Source organism: Crocuta crocuta, unplaced genomic scaffold, assembly GCF_008692635.1.
Source record: "Crocuta crocuta isolate KB4526 unplaced genomic scaffold, BGI_CrCroc_1.0 scaffold221, whole genome shotgun sequence".
Lineage (NCBI taxonomy): Eukaryota > Metazoa > Chordata > Mammalia > Carnivora > Hyaenidae > Crocuta > Crocuta crocuta.
The window spans coordinates 3050848-3073641 of record NW_027528610.1 but is presented as its reverse complement, the minus strand read 5'-3'; the positions used below and the strand labels follow the sequence as shown (position 1 = coordinate 3073641).

Genomic DNA, 22794 nt, shown 5'->3' with positions numbered 1-22794 from the left:
GACATGAGGAGCTTTGAAACAGGTACTACTCTGGAATCCGTAGCTCTGATGGGTTGTTTTCTATCAGTGAGCACCACGGGGCATCATGAGCTGTAAGCGACCAGCTCATAAAATACACTGCGTTATGGACATTTTATGGGCATGCCACAAGCCCACAGTTTAGATGGAGGGTGGGGGGCATGAGTGCACATGAGACAGAGATAGGCATTTGTGATCTGTTTGCATAGTCACCAAGACATCTGTAGCACAAGTGAAAATTCTAGCAGAAGACCCACATGCTGTCCCTAGCGAGCAGGGAAATGTGTGAACCCTGTTCCAAGTTCACACATTGGCTTTGCTGGCTCTGAGGAACTGAGGGGACAGGACCTAAGACATGTGAGTCCTTGTGTCCTCTGTAAGGACTTCCTGACCAAAGGGCAACCGCAAGAACTCACGTGTGAACAAATGAAGGGGTTGCTTTTGTGTCCTACATATGTGGGATTATGGGCGCCATTTTGTTTTTGTTTGTTTTAATACCTTTTAATGTTCATTCACTTCTGAGAGAGAGAGAGAGATGGAAAGAGAGAGACAGAGCATGAATAGGGGAGGGGCAGAGACAGGGAAACAGAATCCAAAGCAGGCTCCAGGCTCTGACCTATCAGCATAAAACCCAACGTGGGGCTCGAACTCAGAAACTATGAGATCAATACCTGAGCCAGAGTCAGATGCCCCTGACACCATTTTCAAGGCACATTTGGAATCTCCATGGTTGTCTTCCCTCACCACCTGCTACATCCACAGACACCCTCACAGTCACACACACACAAACACACACACACACACACACACACTCAGAGACACTCATGGACACCATCCACCCGATCGTCAGCCTCTGCCTCCGGGACGTATACAGCTCAAAGTTTAGGAACCCAGAGCCTCAAGATATTAAAACCCAAATTAATGTTCATGTCTGCTCCTTCCTTGCAAGCGTAAGATGGAAATTCATCATGACCTAGAGGACATGTCCTTGCACAAAATCAGATGTGGCAATAATTTTCCATCCCTGGATATTTCCTTCCTTCCAGCAGGGCTATCTTGACTTAAGCTGTTGCGTAGAAGCCATCAAGAAACGCACTCCGGTCATCCTTTCTCAAAAATATGGATCCCTTTCATATAGTATCACTTCCTCAAAATTCCACGTCTCTTTTAACATCCGTGTTCCTCTGGAAGTCTCATTCGGAAATGCAGTTTATAGTTCATTTGTTTTGATGCCCCCTAGTTATGAAGATGTCTGCTTCTACCTGTTATTTTAGTTATAAACAAATGTAATCCCATAACAGAAAAAATTTTAGGTAAATGTACTTTACTCATCATTTATTTTATGGAGATTTCTCTTTAGAAATCTTAACTTGACTCTGTCTCCTTGTCTTTCAAGCCTACTTTTCTATACTTTGCTTCCACTCAACATGATGTCAGAAGACACCCTCCCACACTCTTACAACATACCTCCTGCTCATTTCAGTTGCTGGGCTACGTGTTGTCACAAGAGCATGCAGGCATTAGAGTATTTGCAGCCTTTTGACATAATAAATATTAAACACATTTGAACTACAGATTGTTCAGTCAGTATTTTGGAGGAAATCATGAGCATACTTTTTCAGTAACTGTATTGCCAGCTCAGAGTGTGCAAATCCTTTCTTGGTTTTTCATATTAGATTAACAGACTGCTTTCCCCAAGTCTCTGCTACTTTCACAAAGTCATGACTATGGTTGGAAGAGTTGCATGACATTCAAGCCAGGCAGCAATAGTGCAATCTGAAATACAAGAAGAAATATAGCAACATGTTAAAATTGAACATATTTATTATTAGCAAGGCTGGATTTTTTTCCCCTTAAGATTCAGTGATTGTTGGGACAACAGGGTGGCTCAGTTGGTTGAGCGTCTGACTTCGGCTCAGGTCATGATCTCATGGTTTGTGAGTTTGAGTCCCACGTTGGGTTCTGTCTTGACAGCTCAGAGCCTATAGCCTCCTTCGGATTCTGTGTCTCCCTCTCTTTTTCTGCCTCTCCCCTGCTCATGCTCTCGCTCACAGATAAACAAACATTAACCAAAAAAAAAATTTTTAAAGACTCAATGATTGTCAATTTGTTGAATGATATTGTCTATTTCCTAGATAGGTTAAATTACCCATATCTTAGTACTTTCTCCCAACAGAATGTCAATGTGCTATTTACATAATTTTGTAACATACCCATTTCTAGTGTTTTTCTTAACCTATGACTCATTTTTTGTATTTCACTTTTGCATTTTTAAATTATAAAATATTTCAGTGTCCAAAAGCCAGTAAACTAGATTTAACACATTTGAAAGCTTTATTTCATAGTTATTTCAGATCTCTCCCTTTAAAAAAATAACAGTAACAAAAAGAGGTAATATTTACAGAGGTGCCCGGGTGGCTCAGTCGGCTGAGCATCTGACTTTTGATTTTGGCTCAGGTCAGGATCCCAGGATCATGGGACTGAGCTATGTGTTGGGGTCTGCACTGAAAATGGAGCGTCCTGAAGATTCTGTCTCCCCTTTTGTCCCTCTCTCCTGCTCAAGCTCTCTCTCTCTAAAAACTAAAAAATTTAAAAATAGGTAATATTTACAGATTTGAAATTTAGAGATCATTTCAGATTTAAGGAACATTTTTAAAAAATTTTTGTTTTATTTATTTCTGAGAGAGAGAGACAGTGTGAGCAGGGGAGGGTCAGAGAGAGAGGGGGACACAGAATCTGAAGCTAGCTAGCTGTCAGCACAGAGCCTGACGCGGGGCTCGAACCCACGAATCACGAGATCATGACCTGAGCCGAAGTCAGACGCTTAACTGACTGAGCCCCCCAGGCGCCCCCAGATTTAAGGAACATTTAAAAGTGAAGAGCAAAGATATGTTACATATGCTATCCAAAAAATACATTAGTCGAAGAAAGAAATTAAAGAAATACAGAGGAGATGGGACAGAAATGCAGCACACAATAACACAGTTGATTTTATCTTTTAATGTGAAGTCCATTTTGCATTAAAAACTCAATTAATGCAACTCGATCAATCCATCAATGTATTAAAAATCATATTGAGATAATTTGACATAGGGCACATATTTAAAGTCTACTAATATTTTAATGTCGAAAGATATATATGTATATACATTTGTGAAATCATCACTACACGCAAGATTACAAACATTGCCATTGCCCTCGGAAATTTCCTTACTTCGTTCTTCAAACCCCGACACCCCTCCTTCCTGGACCCCAGCACCTCCCTCATCCCCAGGCAAACAATAATCTGCCTCCTGGATTAGAGGTTCCTTTGCATTTCCTACAAATGTAAATAAATGGGATCACACAGCATTTACTTTTGGTCTGACTCTTTTCACTGAATACCATTATTTTGATCCGCATTTTTACATGTATCGACAGTGTATTGCGTCCTATATCTGAGCAGCGCTCCCTTGCATCCCCATAGATTATTTATCCATTTCCCTTGATGAATTATTTGGTTGTTTCCAGTTAGCAACTGGCACAAAGTATCTATGAACATTTGCTTACAAGTGTTGATAGGCACAAATGCTTTGGTGTCTCTGGGAGTTAAATGCTGGAAGTGAAAGACAGGGGTGTATGGTAGGTGTGTATTTAACTTGATAACAGACTGCCAATCTGTTTTCCAAATCGGTTCCACTCTTTACTATTCCCACCAGCAGTGAATGACACTGCCCATTCCGGCGCATTCTCCTGCCCGCTACAGAGGGGGTGTCTTATCTTAGCTATTTTACTAGCACAGTCGTGTTTTAGTTTTAATGGTGCTCCCCAAATGATTGATCGCATGAGCCTGTTTTCTTGAGCTTTCTTGCCATCCATATATCTTCCTTAGGGACGTGTCTGTTCAAATATTTGCCTATTTTTTAAAAAAAATTGGGTTGTTTTCTATTAATCAGTTTTGAGAGTTCTCTGTATGTTCTGATTACAGGTTTTTTATTGGATATGTGATTTCTCTGCTGCTTCGCTTTTCATTCTTTAGCGGTATATTTTGAAGAGCAGGTACCTTCAAAGTTTAAATTTCAGGGGCACCTGGGTAGCTTAGTTGGTTAAATGGGTTAATCATCTGACTTCCACTCAGGTCATGATCTCACAGTTCATGACTCGAGTTGGGCTCTGTGCTGACAGCTCTGAGCGTGGAGCCTGCTTCGGATTCTGTGTGTGTGTGTGTGTGTGTGTGTGTCTTTCTCTCTCTGTCTCTCTCTCTCTGTCTCTCTGTCAAAAAGAAACAAACATCAAAAATTAAAAAAAAATTGAAGTCCTATTTATGATATCTTACAGATTGTGATTTTGGTGTCTTATCTAAGAAATCACTGGCTGACCGTGCGCTACATTTGTTTCTCTTATGTTTTCTCCTAGACTTCCCTACGTTTAGATTTTCAATCTCAATTTAAATTCAAGCTTAGTTCATTTTGAGTTAAATCCTTAATATGATGCAATGTTGAGGTAGTTCTTTTCGTTTTGTTTTTGCTTTTGGTTTTTATATGTGGATATCTTTTCCGTCATCATGCTTAAAACTACTGACCTCTCTGCACTAACCTGCACTATTTTTCAGAAATCTGTTGGTCACATGTGTGTGTGTCTATTTCCACACACGCTAGACTGTTCTGTTGTTGAGTCTCAGTTGTTGGTGAGAATGTACTTTCTTGTATTACAGTTGCTTTAAAATTAAAGACTTGAAACCAGGTAATATATGGTTTCCAGTTTCATTCTTTCTCAGAATTGTTTTGAGCAGTTTCAGTGTTTTACATTTCCATCCAACTTGTCAAATCCAACCTGCGTTTTCTACCCAACGAGCCTGCTGGGAATTCAGGTGGGATTTTTAAAAAATATTTTTTAATGTTTTATTTATTTCTGAGAGAGAGACAGCATGAGCAGGGGAGGGTCAGAGAGAGAGAGACACACACAGAATCTGAAGCAGCTCCAGGCTCTGAGCTGTCAGCACAGAGCTGAACATGGGGCTCGAATCCACGAACTGTGAGAACATGACCTGAGCTGAAGTCGGATGCTTAACCGGCTGAGCCACCCAGGTGCCCCTGGGAATTTTTTTTTTTTTTTAATGTATAGATCAACTCGAAGGTAAATGGCATCTTTACTGTGTCTTCTGACTCATGTTTATCAGGAATGGTGTACAGGTCTCTGCCATGTTCTGTTACATATATCCCTGTGCGTGCTGTCTTTTTCATGGCAAAGTGAAAGGTGTGTTTTAACAAATGGTGTTTGATTTTAGATCCCAGTAGCAGGTATAGAGACACAGTGGACTGCTGTGAACTGCTTATGTCTTGGGCAGTCTATTTGATTGGATGTCAAACATTGTGAATTTGACCTTGTTGGGTGCTGGATATTTTTGAATTCCTATTGGTATCCTAGGCATTTGTTCTGGGACACACTTACATCACACGGACACAGTTCGTCTCCTTCACAGATTTGTTAGTCTGGACCACAGCGCTTGTCAGCACCATCAAACCATCTCCTACTGAGGCAAAATCATATGAAGTTTTCCGGGTGGTTGATTAGAGCTGGGGCTGGTGCTGGTCCTGGGGCATCTCAGGGAAACGTTCCTCCTCATCTCTGGTGGTTAGTTTCCTGGCCTCATGGAGGTTTCTGTAGATCATACTATATGTTTAGGTGGTTATTTCCCCAACCTTGAGGAGCTTGCCTAGTACTCTCCTCATGTAAATACACTGATAATTACTCCATCACCTGACGAATGGATCAAGAAGATGTGGTTAGTCTACACAATGGAATACAAATGAGAAACCATGAAATCTGGCCACGTGTAGCAACATGGATGGACCTTGAGGGTGTTCTGCTGAGCGAAATAAGTCAGGCAGAGAAGGACATATACCATATGATTGCACGTATAGGAGGATTAGGAGGAACTTAACGGAGGACCGTGGGGGAGAAGAAGGGGGGAAATAGTGGGGGAGAGGGAGGGAGGCAAACCATGAGAGACTCTTGAAGTCTGAGAACACACTGATGGCTGATGGGGGTGGGGGAGGGGAAGGGGGGAGATGGGCATGGAGGAGGGCACTTGTGGGGATGAGCACTGGGTGTTGTATGGAAACCAAGTTGACAATAAACTGTATAAAATTTTTTTAATTTAAAAAAAATTAAAAAATGCACCAATAATTACTGCAGTGGAAGCATTAGGCCTCTATACAGATCTCCACTTTTCTCTCTGGGTGAAGACCTCTCTTTCTTGGTGCTCTGTCCTAAGCACCCTACGTACTGTTGTCTCCAGAGATTCTGAGAGTTTTTTGGGCTCTGCTGGCCTCTCCCTCCCTAGGTCGTGGCTTGGAAACACTCTCAAGGCCATAAGCGGGGGCACTAAAGGGGGATCATTGTCATTGTCATTTGTCTTGTATCTCTCAAAGATCACTGTTGTTTGCTTCCTGATTCAAGCCACTTCCACAAGCTGCCTTTCTTCTCTTTCTCCCACGTTTCATGGTTTCCTGCAAGGTCTCAAAGCAGGTCTCTAGTCCATTCTGGCCAACAGCTCCTCTTTTCAATCCTTATATATTTAAATGTTTTATTTATTTTTTAGAGAGAGAGAGAGACAGCATGAGTAAGGGAGGGTCAGAGAGAGAGGGAGACACAGAATCTGAAGCAGCCTCCAGGCTCTGAGCTGTCAGCACAGAGCCCAACATAGGGCTCGAACTTACGAACCAGGATATCATGACCTGAGCCAAAGTCGGACACTTAACCGAGTGAGCCACCCAGCTGCCCCAAATCTTTATTTTTTAAAATTTAAAATCTGGTCCTTTTCTACGGCAGTCCCATTTTTCTCCAAACACTTTCACAGAAGATTTAAAAACACTCATTTTGCATCTTTCAATGTGATTGCTTTCCATCTCCTTCCTGTGGCCACATCAGACTTACAGATAGATGTTTCCCCCTTTTACTTGCCCACTTCCTTGAGTGGTTTTATTAACTCTCCTGGTTTTTATTTTTCTGTTTTGACTCATGTCTGATTGCGTTTTAGTTTATATGTGATTATTCATCTCTTGGGATTGCCCCGCCCCCCGCAAAGAACTAGGTCATTAAATGTGCATTCTCTTCTAACTTGAAAATCCCTTCCGCATTTTATTACTCTTCTCTCCCTCTCTCTGGATATACAATACAAAACAGCACTCCAACCTGCTTGGCGTGATCTGTGTAGTACACGAAAATGTCAATATTATTACTTCTATCCCTTAAGCTTAAAAGACCCACAAGCATTGTAAACGCAGCAATGAGATTTTCACACACCACGCACACTGCGCTTTCGATTAACTGCCTTTCTGAACCAAGGAGACACCAGAGCTACCTTTCTCAGTGAAACAATATCGTAGTGACCCAATTCAATTTAGGCTTTAACCTCTTTAGATTGCTAATTCCATGAACCCATTTCACTAGTCTACAATTTCAACTGAAAGGAAAAGAAAAAGAAAGAACCTTAATGTTGGCGACTTATTAAAAAGTGGCTGATACAACCACACACACCACATTCAGGTGGACGCAAAGGAAGAGCTCTATTTCAGGAGACCTAATTCAACACGGACACTTCTGTAATCTTTTCCCATCCCGGGCAGGGATAGATAGCCTATCTTTACCATAAGCCTGGGACAATATTTTCAACCATCTCCTGTGGTCTGATGGTCTTTAATGGACTCATGCAAATATCTCCATGGGCTGGTTTTGAAAGCCAAGCCACCTAACAAAGTGAGCTTTAATTAAAGGATTAAGTCGTTAACAAATGAAGAGTGTTTCTGAGCAGAAGGGCTTCAAAGCCTATTTTCATGAAGATGAGCGCTCTTTCCCTTGCAGCTGTCTTGCCTTAGAGGGGAGTCGCAGCTCTGGGCGGGCGGGAGTCCAGCTGAGTAGGAGAGGCCGTGGCTGCAGGCAAAGTTTCCTGGCAGGTGCTTCCTCAGAGCGGAATTTTGGCTGATGCTGAACTGGATGTAGAGAGAGAAGATCACTTCCTCCCCTGATGGACCATTTCATCTCCTCTGATTTCAGATTATCTTGGGATAAAATCACGTGTTCAGTTAGCAAAGTGATGTCTTCTGCTTTTTATTATCACAAACTTTATAGAGAACATGCCAGTCCTAATTATTTGTGAGGAGCTTCTGATTTAGATTAGATTCCGGTCAAGTTTGCAAAAAAAAAAGAACAAAATTTTAGAGGGTAAAATTCATGTCACCATCCCCAGCCATAACCTGTAGATCCAATGGAAGGCAAAAGACACATGGCTTGTATGCAACCTACTTCATAAAATGATGCTACTCATGTTACATATTTATGCATCATAAATAATACCAGTCAGTGATATGTTTCCACTCTGGATTAGCGTTAGCAATCAGTTCCCAAGATGTTGGATTTCATCAGCTTGCACAAGATGAAAAATTCAGCTGACCCTTCAACAACGTGGGCGCTAGGGGTGCGGATACCACGTGCAGTTCAAAGTCTGTATGTAAGTCCTGACTCCCCACAAACTTACCTGCTACTAGCCTTCTGTTGACCAGACACCTTACAAATAATACACAGTCTATGAACACACATTTTGTATATTCTATGTATTGTATACTGTATGCTTACAGTAAAGTAAGCTAGAGAAAAGGAAATGCGATTAAGAAAAAAATCAAGGCAAGAAAAGATACATTTACAGCACTGCATTGCAATTATTGAAAAAAAATCCACATATAAGTGGTTCAAACCTGTGTTGTTCAAGGGTCAACTGTAGATGTGGAAACTTCTAGAAACGTAGTTTCTAGAAACAGCGCTGTTCTCACCTCTGCTCACCTCTGAAGCAGAATTCAGAATTCAGATCATGCCTTCAGCTTTGATTTCTTCTTTCATCGGACGGTTTATGTGTCCTCTGCTGGGAATATAGCAAATCATATGTTCTTCTGAGCTTTTCAGGCCATTTATTTCCTTGATTTCTGGCTCGGTGAGCTAACAGAGTGGCTGGTAGGTGTGTTCAGTTTCCTACCTTGAAAACTGAGCCTGGAGTGTGGCCATCAAGATGAGGAAACGTTGTGGCTATCCAAACATAGGAATCCTAGTGAACAGATGGACCCCGTGGCCATTAAAAATGATGATATCAGTGTAGGTATATGGAAATAGAAAAAAGATCCAGCATAAAAGGCTGAAAGAAAAGCAAAAAACAAAAACAAACCTAAAAACTAAAAATGAGGTTCATGGTAGATCCCATTTTTGTAAATAAATATTTATGTGGATATTTAAAACCATAGAGAATGTCCGATGAACAGAACTCCCTGAGAGTGATTATCCTTGACGATTTTTATAGTATCCATATTTTCGTGTTTCTGCTTTGTAATGTTTCTACGCTATCTACAGACAGCGTTACCCACCCCTTACCTGAGATTTCAGTTGCCTGCGGTCAGTGGCATTTTGGAAACACGTGCTTGTCGGGAGATGTGCTCAGAAGGTCGGCAGCCTGACACCACCTCCCAGCACCTGTGTCATTCTTCTCATTACAGAGGCATTTTATCATCTCACGTTATCATGGGAAGGAGCATGAGAACGGCGCAATAAGGTATTTTATCATTAGTTTCTAGCGTTAACTTCTTAGTGGGCCTCACTCACTCAGTAAAGCTCGCTCACAGGCATGCACGCATAGGAAAAAACACAGCTCACACAGGTCTGGTGCCGTCTCTGGTTTCAGGATTCCACCCATCCCTGCAGTTAAGCCGGGGGAGGGGGCTCCTTTACAGTCTCTGTTGACCTCCCCTCACAAAAGGTTTAATGTTTTGCATCAGCAAGATTTAATATGATCCTAAAACATCCTCATGACTCAGACACAAGAGATACAAGAAAGGGAAGAATGACAAATGAGGTAAGCACAGGTGGCGCAGTGTGTGTACAAATATTTATTCTCAGGTCACTGTCACAAAGACTCTTCTGCAGAATGATATAAGCTAGAAAAGCACAGGAGAGGCCGGAACTCTATTCTACCAATTCCTGTGACCCATCGGGGAGTATAAAGTAATTTTCTTTAAAATACTGCTTTAACTTAATCCCTAAAGAATCACCCTATATTGCTCATTGATAAGCAGTTATTCACAGATATCGTCAGTTATATCGGCATTCGGATTTATGGCAATGAGGTCTGGCTAAAAGCTCATCAAGGCTAAATGACGGAGACACAGTGTTACTAAATGTCTTCATTCTCCAGGAATTCAGAGCTTATGCTGTAGTTTAAGAACAGAGCCAACGTTGCAAAAATAACAACAGCAAGAAGAAGATGAGGGTAGAACAAGAGACTTGGAGAAAATTTTCCTGACACGGGTCCTAATCGGTGCCGTGAGGGCCTCTGGACATAGAATGAGAATTGCAGGGAGAGATGATATAGATAAATTCTTGCATTAACTCAGAAGCCTGTCAGTGTGATTCATAGTTACTGGAATATATGGTTTACATTTGGTAAAGTAGTAATTTTATTATAGAGATTATGAAAGCTTCAATTAAAATGGCATACAATTACATGTAAGCCTATTTATAGAGTCACTTGCCTGAGATCTTCCCCAGATCTCCCCCAGAAACAAAACAAAACAAAACACAACACTAAAAAACTAAAATCAAAGATATAATCTTAGCTGAAGGAGTATCTTTGCTTGTGAAATACACGTAGGTAGGAAAAGGAAGGAGGCATATTCTGAACATTTTTGGTGAGAAATGAACATCTTCTTTTTCCAATTAGATGAATTGCTGTAGCATTTCTTCACATCCAACCTTGTACATGTTTGCATTATGGGAATTTCATACACCCCATGCCTATTGCCTTATGCTACATTCAGCTTTATGGATACCTTTATATGTCTGTCTTCATAATCACATTGCTGACATAGCGAGTGGGGTAGAGGAAGGTCAGACAGCCCATGGCCAAGGAAAAGATCGAGGAGAGGGGCTGGAAGAAGTCTCAGCATCCAGAGACAATGGGTTTTGATTGGCAGGGTGACAAGGGAATGAGTGAACAGAGAGGGAAAGAGAACGAGAGATTTCTGGGGATGCAATGCAAAGAGGTGGCTTTGGCATCATTGCTACCTTAGCAGAGGACAGAACAAGCCCATCGTTCCCATCACTGGCTTTGTGTTTTTATCTGAGTTGACAGCACACAAGGTCATGAGTGACCTAGTGATATGATGGAAGGCATGATGTGTGTGTCCTTGGAGATCATAGAATACTGTAGAACAGACCAGATACATAGTCTTTAGAATCGCTCTCACCTCTGTGATCTGAGCACAAAAATACCTGTTCCTCTATTACTTTGGAATCTTTAGAATTTATGAGGAAGTAGCCTTTGCATAAATTTTGTCACAATATATTTTGAAATCTCCCACAAATGGAGATCCCCGTTTTGTGGCATTCTGTAACGAAAATCTAAAAACACACGCCATGGTCCAGAGAGCAAGCATAAAGTACTCATTAACCGCTCCTTTATCAAAATGAGGCTTAACAACTTGACACTATTATTAACACTCTAAAGTGAAATATTCATTTTGGAAGATGGGCAGTGTCATTGTGTGTGTGTGGCGGGGGGGTGTTTAGAGACATATTTTTATACAAGATAAAGAGGCAATGACTTCTTAATACTCAGCAAATTGAGTGATTTTCTGGAAGTTGATGAAGCCCTTCCTTTATTTTTTAAAACTATTTTTTAATGTTTTGTTTATTTTTGAGAGACAAAGAAAGAGAGAACACGAGTGGGGGAGGGACAGAGAGAAAGGGAGACAGAATCTAAAGCAGGATCCAGACTCCGAGATGTCAGCACAGAGCCTGATGGGGGGCTCAAACCCATGAACCGCGAGATCATGACCTGAGCTGAAGTCAGATGCTTAAGCGACTGAGCCACACCAGGGTACCATGAACCCTTTCCTTTAGATAAAAACCATAGAGTTGCCTCAGTATGTTAGTTGTGTTTAATGATGTTCCCACCACTTCTTTGTTTCTATTGAGAAGAAAACCTCAGTAAATTGGGGGGGTGGGGGTGGGGTAATGCCCAGAGACCTGGTTCTCAGCCACATGCATAGAGAAATCCTTCATGCTTCTACATGTCTATTTCCATCAGCCTTGTTTTGTTTACATGTGTTGAAGAGAAAACAGTACTGGTTAATTTGGAATCTGATATTGATAACAAGGCAAAAAAATCAGCTTTTGGAAGCCAAGGCATTAAATCGTTGCAGGCCTTTGTCATCATTTGAAGTGCTCTGTCTAAACCCTGGTAGCTGGGATCTGGGGTATCTACTGTTAGTTGTTTTATTTAGGAAAAATTTGAGTTCATACTCCCCACCATCGTACATATTCTAGTACGCCACCTGCTACCCCAGCTGTTGGCAATGGAGGCAGCACAGATGAAAAGCCCGCAGAAGTCAATTAACGCATAATGTTCTTTCCTTGCAAGATCAGTTACTACATCTTACCGGTTTAGGTCTGATATAAAGCAGCCCATGCGGACGGAATTCGGCTTCCCTCACGACACCATGTATCATCTGAATATCCTACGGCTCCCATGGCTTAAAAATAATTCAGGAAAAGAGCAGTGTCCGGAGAATCTCGTATTGGAAGTGTAAACAGTGTGCTCTTACCAAATTCTTTTGGGATATTTATTATTTTAAACCACTGTTTTTTTTTCCCTTTTGACTTTGAAATGCTAAGTTTAAGATACCCATGCATCTTAAATTCATCTCTAAATGTGATCGCTTCAAACAAATGGACAGGATGTTTGGCTTAACTTAACCAAACTGGATCCCAGTTTTGAGGTTTGAAATATGCTATGATGATTAAGAAAAAAAAAAAAGTCTTTGAGACAGAAGAAGTGTAAGGCAGAAATATTGCACCCTCAAATATTAATGTGTTCTTCTCTACTAACTATAATGGAAATAGTGGGCGGCTGGAGCAGAGAGAGAGAAGTACAGCATTAAAGAACGAAATTTTAGATGTAGAGGCAGATCTGTGCCTATAAGGCACTTATCATACATCAGATCAGATCCAATCAGCAACCCATTTTCATAAACACTGTTAGAACATCTGGCTATCTACTGGGGGCTGGGGGTAGCACACACATGGAACACCGCTTGCATAAATAAGATTTTAAGTGTTAAAAACAACAGAAAAAAAAAACCCACCCCAAAATTTTACAAAATCACACAGAGACAAGAGGAATAATATTTTTTATCAGTTTGGGAGTGGAACAGCCTTCTCAAGCTTTACATGACAGCAGAGAATCATAAAATCATGGTATTAGATATCAAAACGCATGATATCGAGGGCCATCTTCACTCTATAAAAGCCAGAGGCTGGAAACAAAGAAACAAAACTGAAATCATGATCTTCTCTCTTTTATCATTTCAACAGTTAGAAGAAGCAATGTGCCCATTTTCATGTTTTTTAAATGAGTGTATCAAATAANGAACCCACGAACCGCGAGATCATGACCTAAGCGAAAGTCGGACGCTTAACCGACTAAGCCACCCAGGCGCCCCAAGACCACAGTGATAATTTTAAAACACACAAAAAAATGTATCCACAGAAAAAATTTAAATGGTAAAAGAACACATGACAAATGGCTAGTCACACTAGGAATTAAAAAAAAAAAAAAGGCAAAGAAACAGACATGAAGCCATTTTTTACCTTATCAGTTAAGCGTCTGACTTCAGCTCAGGTCATGAGCTCCCGGTTCATGAGTTCGNTTTTTACCTTATCAGTTAAGCGTCTGACTTCAGCTCAGGTCATGATCTCACGGTTCATGAGTTCGAGCCCTGCATCGGCCTCTGTGCTGACGGCCAGCTCAGAGCCTGGAGCCTGTTTCAGATTCTGTGTCTCCCTCTCTCTCTGACCTTGCCCTGCTCACGCTGTCTATCTCTCTCTCAAAAATAAATAAAACATTTAAAAATTTTTAAAAAAGAAATAGAAAGTATAATTTTTTAAATGTTTATTTAATTTTGAGAGAGAGAGACAGACACTGAGCAGGGGAGGGGCAGACAGACAGGGAGAGAGCGAGAATCCCAAGCAGGCTCTGAGCTGGTACCACAAACCGTGAGATCATGACCTGAGCCAAAGTCAAGAGTTGGACGTTAAGCGACTGAGCCACTCAAGTGCCCCTCCAATGACTCTCTAAATAGATGAACACCTTAGTTTTTCCTGGAGGAGACAGAATGCTACAGCTTGACCAAAACGTAAACCAGTGTATTTGAGATTTTGCCAAGGGTTGAGATGTCAGGACCAAAGTCATTGCATTATTTATCATGAATTCAGAGTCCACTCTGAAATTGCACAATTTGTGTATTCTTCAAAAGCACTGCTTCTCAACCGGACACGTCCACCTCTATCTTCCCAAAGCCACAACTCCAGATTTCCAAAATGTGTGTGTATGTGTAACATGTGCGTGATATGTATATAATGTGTAGAAATAACTGATGTGTGTGTGTGTGATGTGTATGCACTGTGTTTCTGGTGTATAATGTGTGTGTGTATGATGTGTATATGTGTGTAGTGTGTGTGTGTGTGTATGTAACATGTGTGTGTGGATTTATATGTTTCTTGGTTCCGAGTATTCTAAAAGATAACCTGGCATGAATTATCTGTAGGGAAGCATATTCCCTATGAGTCTGGCTTCTGAATTATTTCACTCATTAGCCATGTTTTGTAATTATGACCTGAAACGATTTGTAGAACGTTCTGAGAAATGGCCCGCAAGAAACCAGTTTCTATGTGGTAGCTTTCTAGTTAGGAGATTCTTCATTGAGTTACATGGGTTCTTTATGGGAACTGATAATTTTGGACTCAATTTCAAGAATACATGTCCTTATAATATCATATGTTTGCACGTATAGGAGGATTAGGAAGAACTTAACAGAGGACCATGGGGGAGAAGAAGGGGGGAAATAGAGGGGGAGAGGGAGAGAGGCAAACCATGAGAGACTCTTGAAGGCTGAGAACAAACTGAGGACTGATGGGGGTGGAGGGGGTGGGGAGGGAGATGGGCATGGAGGAGGGCACTTGTGGGGATGTGCACCGGGTGTTATATGGAAACCAACTTGACAATAAACTATTTGTAAAAAAAAAAACAAAAAACAAAAAACATTTCCTTATTTTCTGTCAAGAGTTGGCTTCCATCTTATCTAAACCATTTGTGAGAACTTGTGCATGATGAATGTGTAGCCCCAATCGTGATACATAGGACCTTGTATCTTAACTTTGTTTATTGATTTTGATCAGGCATGCATTCTTTCCTAATATTTCCCTGCATTCTTTCCTAATATTTCCCTGTACATTCTGCCAAACTTTCTTAAGATATGCGTGCCTTATAGATATTTTAATATGCTGTCTTGTCTATATTTTTGAATGTCTTGTCAAATGGCATGCATATGGATTTAAATGCATGTTTTCTATTTTTCTCTCAAGTGCAGAAGAGAGGTCCCAGCTCACTATAAACCTGGCTTACCCTAGGTAGGACCTCGTGCTCTGTCGGCGTGTCTAGAGGGCAGGTGGAGAAAGCTGTGTCCGCTCTACCCCCTCGCCCGTCCTCATGTACAGGAAGAATGGGTAGGGCCGTGTCGTGGCTGTAACGTTGCAACCACGTGCCTACGTACAGTGGCAGCCACTGCCTAAAGGACACTCCTAAGTTGTCAGTGTTCTACACTCTTATTTTCACCTGGAGCTTCCACCCACCGCTTCCTGTTCTTGTAAGCTCTCTTGTTTTTGATTTAGCCAGAAGGACTTGCTGTCTTTAGAAATCTCTCACTGAAGTAGAGCCCCCGTTGGGATGAATGGGAATCAGAGTGCTAGGAGCTCTTCAGAATGGACTCACCCAGACATCCACATTGTCCCGGGTCCCTCCTGGCCTGTTGACCAGTTCCTGACTATAGAAGATGGAAGAATCTGACAAGTGGTTCCCAGAGCAAGAGGACTTTCAGATCCATGTAGCAGAATAGGAGGCAGAGACTCCTTCCCCTTCCCATGGGAGAACGAGACCGGGAAAGGCATCAGGAGAAAGGGCTGGGTGTGACCCATCGCTTGTCGCTTTGTCTCTACGGAGCTAATTCAGAGGCGCGTGGTGGAGCATCCGAAGCCAAAATAGCCCGGAGTCGCTGCTGGACTTTGTGGCTTTCTCCACTGATGTCACCGCAAAGCTGGAGGGACCGAACAGGCAATGGCTGAGTCTTCAAGGTAACCCTGGGCGCTGTTGGAGAAGCCAAAAGGAATCATCCTGGTGCGGAAATACTGGTCAGGCCTTCTAGAAGCGGAGGCTGAGAAGCGACTTGTTACACAAGCTCAGGGTTTGGAGTGGGGTGGGGTGAGGAGGGGCAGGTCTCAGGAGACTCTTGTCAGAAAGTGATGGGAGCAGAATGGGCAGGTGAGAGGCTGAGGCATCCCAGCCTGGCCCCATGGCGGGGGCTCAGGAGTGAGGATTGCAGCTCAGAGTTGGTTCTGCTTGAAGCGAGAGGTCTAACTTCTTACAGCGGTACATCAGTCAGTCACTGGGCACGGGTGGAGGCAGAAAATTGCCCAGGCCCGTGGATGTCTGCAGCAATCTTTTGGAAAGGGATACGGTGAGTACAGGACCTTCTGGTTATGGCGCACCAGCCGTAGAGGTAACCCGGTTGCGCCATCTGATTGTCAAGAAAGAGATAGTAAAGAAGCCTGCATTAGCCATTAGGGAGCTGGAAATGTGCGTGACGCGTGAGACCCCAAGCCATGTTAGACGAGAGAGGACAGCGCGATGCAGTTGTCCCTGCTCACGTGAACCCTCCTACCAACTCCACCTTATTTTTCTTTTGTCTCCTTTGTGCACCTTCTCAGATTGATTGTTAGCAGGAATTCCCAGCTTTGAGATCGAGCTGATCATAAACAGGCAAAACCTTAGCAGGTGGGTGAAGCAATACACGGCTGAATTAAAATGTGTAGAAGGGAGGCTGGGTCCGCTTTTCTGAGAGAGTTGCTGCGATGTGTGTAGAACGTTGTGTCGTGTGGCATGGGACAGGGGCAGAATTTAATAGGTACACAGAACTGTTTAATATTCCTTCTCCGTTGCATCTCTTATTGAAGTTCGGTACATCTGGCAGTTATGGATTAGCAGGCACACTCTTTGGAAAATAATTACTTTGTGCCTTTGGGTGTGGGCATTAATTTCTGAGTCTTGGAATCTGTTCTATTCTATATTTCAAATTACATTGTGCTTTCTAACTGGGAAATGTGCTTGCCTCCTGATCTGAATCTAGGGAGCTAGGGACAGAAGGCCCGTGAGGCAGGAGGGACATTCCTGCTTTGATTCTAGGGGTTGGGCTTGGAAATATCATAATACATTGGGGGAAAAGATGATGTGAAAACAAAGGTTTGGATGGGTTATTATATGGCACAGACTCTTTGTAACATGAAGAGGTAACACCCATCTTTCCTGAACCAGTTAATGCACCGCCTGCACACTGCTTTCAGACACAGAGACGCTGACCTAATTTATGTGCTCACCATTGTTATTGCACATTTCAGAGATGAGACCCAATAGTCGCCAAATTGCCTGTGAAGGGGAAATTAGCAAATGGATCAAATGAGGTAATACATGATAAATTGTTGGCGGGGGGGGGCAGTTTAAAGCATGCTATCTTATTATGATACATCCATTTGTATGAAATTATCTAGAAGTTTTGAGGAGGATACAGAATATCAAGGGGATTATGCTCATCATCCCTTATCTGTTCTACCTATCTAAATGACTTATAATCTATCCTATCTATCATCTACCTATCACCTAACTCTATCTACCTACCTACCTACCTACCTAAATCATTTATTATCTATCATATAGATTATATCCATCCATTCATCCATCCATCCATCCCTCTATCTTTCCCTCCCTCCTTCCCGCTATCTATCACCTGTCTACCTACCTACCTACTTACCTATCCATGTATGTCTATCCATCCATCCATCTATCTATGTGTCTGTCTATCTATCTATCTATCTATCTATCTATCTATCATGTATCTATCTCCATTTATCCATCCATCCATCCATCTATCTACCTACCTACCTATCATGTATCTATCTCCATTCATCCCTCTATCTATCTACCTACCTACCTACCTACCTACCTACCTGCCTACCTGCCTACCTACTTACCTATCTAAACCATCTATAATTATCATATCTATCTATCCATCCCTCTATTTATCTATCTCCATCCAATCCTATATCTCTCTGTCTGTCTATCTATCTTCAATCTACCTGTCTCTTCCCATGGATATATATGTATGCATGTACACATATGATACATATGAACATATATATGTGAATACACACACACACACACACAGAGTAATTACCAAACGTAAGATAAAGGCAGCCTAATCCAGCACATTCCTACCAGGTAAGAAGAGTTCTGTGTCCCTCTATGGTGAATGGATGGAAACCCAAGAGCAGATAAGGGAAAAGCACTGCCTACAAGAGCGCTTCCCACCTTTGTGACACATGTGCGTGATGTATCTGTGCACCGCGCAGATGTGCTTTACAAGCGAGTTGTATTTATCAGTATTTACCATATCAGAACTTAGAACTAAGGCTTTTTAAAACTATTCTTCATTTATCTAGTTTTAAATCACAAAAATAAATGTAATATCTGTTTTTTAATGGAATAATTTTTAGAAATAACCACTTTCTAAAAAAATAGAATAGAGGCAATGTCTTACACTCCTGCAGCTCTCCTAAATGTCTAGTTTCCTGAAACACACCTGGGGCCTGATACTTCCTTTCACATTTTGCCCGTTATGATATCTAAAGCCACATAACTTTCAAGCATCTGAGTACACTCTCAAAAACTTTTTTTAAAGGATATAAACCGTAAGTCAAGTCCCATTGTTTTTACAAATGTTTTGGTTTTGTGGAACCCCAAACCATACTTTGAGAACCACTGTTTAGGTAGTGTTTTTGTCTGTCTCTCTCATGTTGGATAGGGCACCACCTTGAATGCTGGGTGATCCTCAGTTGCACAAAAACAGACTGGAATCTGCATGTGTTTGGAGAGATTTTGCCAACTCTTTGAGACTTACACTTCAATTGGGAACACGTGTTTTCCCCGAGGACATGTAAATATCAGTATCTGTCTCTGTTTTCTCTGGACCTCTCAGATTTCCTAGAGAGAAATATTTTAACCCCTGCGGTGAGCAATTTTAGAATCCAGGGTGCAAAGTGGGCCGAGCTGCTCAGCACGTGGTATGTAGACTTTCCCTTAATGTACCCATTTTCCGTTCGACTCCACCCTGCCCCTCCAGCTGCAGCTGGCGCCTGGAAGAATGGAGTCCCTTGAAGACATACTCAGTTTCCATGAGGTCCCCGTCAGGTCCAGTAGGGGGTGATTCTCCAGCCTTGTGGGATGGGCTGGAGCTGAGAGATTTCGTTTTTCAGGAAAGTCTTGCTTTATCCCCACCTGGGACCTCACCGCCAGAGCCTTCTGCTGTCACCAGTTTCCAAGCATTTCTGGCATTTAAGGTCAAGAGTTGTCCTATTTCCTGGTTGGGCTCTCCCGAGGATGAAGGCTCCAAGTTTCTCCCATCTGGATACATTGGAATCCATCCATCTGCTTCCCAGCTAGTCCTACTTTGCTGAAATCCTAACATGTGGTCATCTGCTGTCCTATTTCTGTCTTGAAAAATTTTGCCTCTTACTTACACATTTTTTTTTGTCTTAGTGGGTTTACGGGAAACAAGTTTTCAATCTGCTATGTTTAACGAGGCATCTGCAAATGCCCTCATATTTATTCCCCTTGCAATGCCTCAGAGTAGTCCCCGCTGGGTATCGGTGGAATATTTCCCACTAACTAGTTGCACAATTGATTAATTAACATATTCGATCACATCATAAATATGCATTAACCGCCCCCTTTGTAACACCTACCTATGTCCTTCTTTGGCGTATCTTTTCGCTCTCTTCCATTTCCTGGGGAGATCCACCCCGTAGCCTCCATGAGCACAATGCAAAGGCAGCAGTAAGATTGATTGATTTGGGGTCCATGAGAAGTTGGATGAGAGGCATGCAGCAGCTGAAGGAAAAGGGGTTGGCTGAAGAAGTTCAATGCCAGGCAAATGTAGGCTCATTCTTCCAGACGTGGTCACACACCACCTTCTGTCTGAAGCCACACAGACCCTCTGGGGTGCTACGCTCCATTGCCACTCCCTTCTCACCCCTAACTGAACCTCTTTATATAGTGCATGTCCACCTGCCAGCCTCTGAGACAGAAATGTAAACATTTTGAGCTTCCTGTAATCTGTTGAATCATCTCCAATTCTTGTCATCCTTCAGACACGATATTTAAAGACAGTTTATACGGCTTATTTAAATAGTTCAACCAAACAGACACAGCAACACTCTTGCATGTATAAGAAAGACATCTTTTTCTCTACCCTAGATCAGCATTACATCTATAGCACATTTTTATTTAAAGAAAAACAAATATCATTCTGTGTTCCTGATGCCATACTGGCCTGAAATCCGAAGCATTTACCTACCTGTCCTCCACAAATATTGGAAGAGTTGACATTGCCAATATCAATTGCAGAAGTAAGAAGTTACCAAGTGTACAATTTGAATTATGCTTCTGAAAAGAGAGTATGTCTGAACTGCAGTCATTTTTAAAAAAAAAATAGATCTCCCACAATGGAACATTCAGATTCCAGAAATTTTAGAGATGACGGTTTTTCCATAAATATGCATTATGTTCATTATATCACACGATGTGGACATCACATACATGTTGAAGAGTAAGAGTCTTCTTATGAAACCAGTTTTATTCAAATGTAGCCATAGAAACATAGGCTGCAATAAATTACTTTAGGAAAGAAATATGGTAGACCCTTGAACAGCACAGTTCTGAACTGCATGGGTCCATTTGTATACAGATATATTTTCTATAAATACGGTATAGAGCTGCAAATGTGTTTTCTCGTCCCTATGATTTTCTTCATCACATTTTCTTTAGCTTACTTTATTGTAAGAATATAGTATATTATATTTATAACGGGCAAAATATGTGTTAACTGATTGTTGGTAAGGCTTCTGGTCAATAGTAAGCTGTTACTAGATAAGTTTTAGGGAGGTCTGATGTTATACATGGGGTTTTGACTGCACACGGAGTCAGAGCCCCTATCCCTGACATTGTTCAGGGGTTAGCTGAACACGGGACAATTCCTTTTACCATTGTAAGATAGAGACTGTACTTAAAACTGGACTTGGATTGCTTAGAATTCAGACTGGTACTGCAAAACCAAAAAATGTCACACGTTCAGTGCCGTGGACAGTGAGAGTAGTGTGTACCACTGTGAAGGAGCTGGATGTGCCTTCTCTGGGAACGCAGAGAAGTTGATGATATCAGCAATGAACGATTCTTCTGCCTTCCTCCCTCTCCAGTGTGTTTTCATGACTTAAGATAGATGCTTAACCTGTGGTTAGATCTGGATGGATCCTTAAGCACAGCTCTGCTGCCAGTACATTTCCTGGCTATTGCCCAGTCACCCTTACATGATCGTGAATGAGGTCCCATGGCCACCGCTAAGGCCACGAGGAGCTGAGAAAGGTAGCCCATGCTCCTGCTGGCCCGGGCTGGACAAAGAATCCGGTGCCTTAACTGAAGAGGAAGAGTGGAAAGGATATTGAGAATAACCTGCCCTGTGGTGGACGGGATTTTTTTTTTTTTTATCATTTCTAAATGGAAAGCCACAAGCTTCTCTTGAATCAATATCCACCAGAAACAGAAACAACATATGAATCCATCGTCTTCCTTGTTTTCATTAGGATTTTGAAATACTTTTGCTTCCTTGTTTAGAAGTTTTATTCCAACACATTGATTTCATCCACATTCGCCATAAGAATTGAAGACAGAAAACGTGTCAATGAATATGGTCTTGAGGAACCTAGAAAGGCTCATTGAAGTTATATCTTGACAACACCGTAAAAGTCTTAACCTAAAAATGATCTTCAAATTACAGGCAATACGTTTTCTAGAGAGAAGCGTGATTGGCTATCCATGCGTGTGACGAATGTCAGCACCATTATTTCTCAGTTACTAGATTTCTGTGGGTTTTTTTTTTGTTTTGTTTTTGGTTTGGTCTTTTTGTAGATGGCCGTGTGCCTGTTACATTTTGAATTTTACTCAAAGGCCTATGGGACCGCTGAAATTCTTGTGTAGAAAACTGATGCTCACAAGGAGTACTTGGACAAACTTTGAAAGCAGAAACTACACAGGTGAGATTGAGTGGTGGAGGTCAAAGACAGCCAAGGTCAACAGTTTCAGATTATAGGACATGGGATCCAGAGCATAGGCAGGTAAGATGGACCACAGTAAGAGAGTGTAGGCAGTCGTGCATTGGAAATGTATGATGAGGTAAAGGTCCTATGCTCAAATTCGGGGCCCCGGGAGACTGATTACTCCTTGCTCATGGCCACGTGAAATACCAGAACTACTTTCAAAACGCCCCCTTCCATCACCAGCATCGCATCAGGAACCATGGTACCAAAGCCTGCCCGATCATGGAGCCCCATGCCCTGGGAAGCAAGCCCATCAGTGATCACCCTGACACCAGAAACCGTGTTTCCACATTAGATCGATCACCCCATAAAAATTCCATTTTGAAACTTTGCCAGAATGGGTCCCCAAGATTCCCAGATATTGGGCAGCTTGCTAAGTTCATGGACGCTTTAGCCTAGAAGCAGAGCTCTGCAAGGAAGCAACACACCTAATCTCTGGGG

The 22794-nt window shown here is 41.9% G+C and overlaps 1 protein-coding gene and 1 long non-coding RNA gene across 6 annotated transcripts in view; both read left to right on the top strand.

Moving 5' to 3' along the window:
* LOC144223912 (uncharacterized) overlaps positions 1–22794 on the top strand; it is a 166943-nt gene that overhangs the window by 4227 nt on the left and 139922 nt on the right. The window lies entirely within an intron of this gene.
* LOC144223914 (uncharacterized) lies at positions 15629–17610 on the top strand. Its single transcript, XR_013332872.1, has 3 exons — positions 15629–16227; positions 16861–16927; positions 17548–17610. It is a non-coding gene; the product is annotated as an uncharacterized LOC144223914 (long non-coding RNA).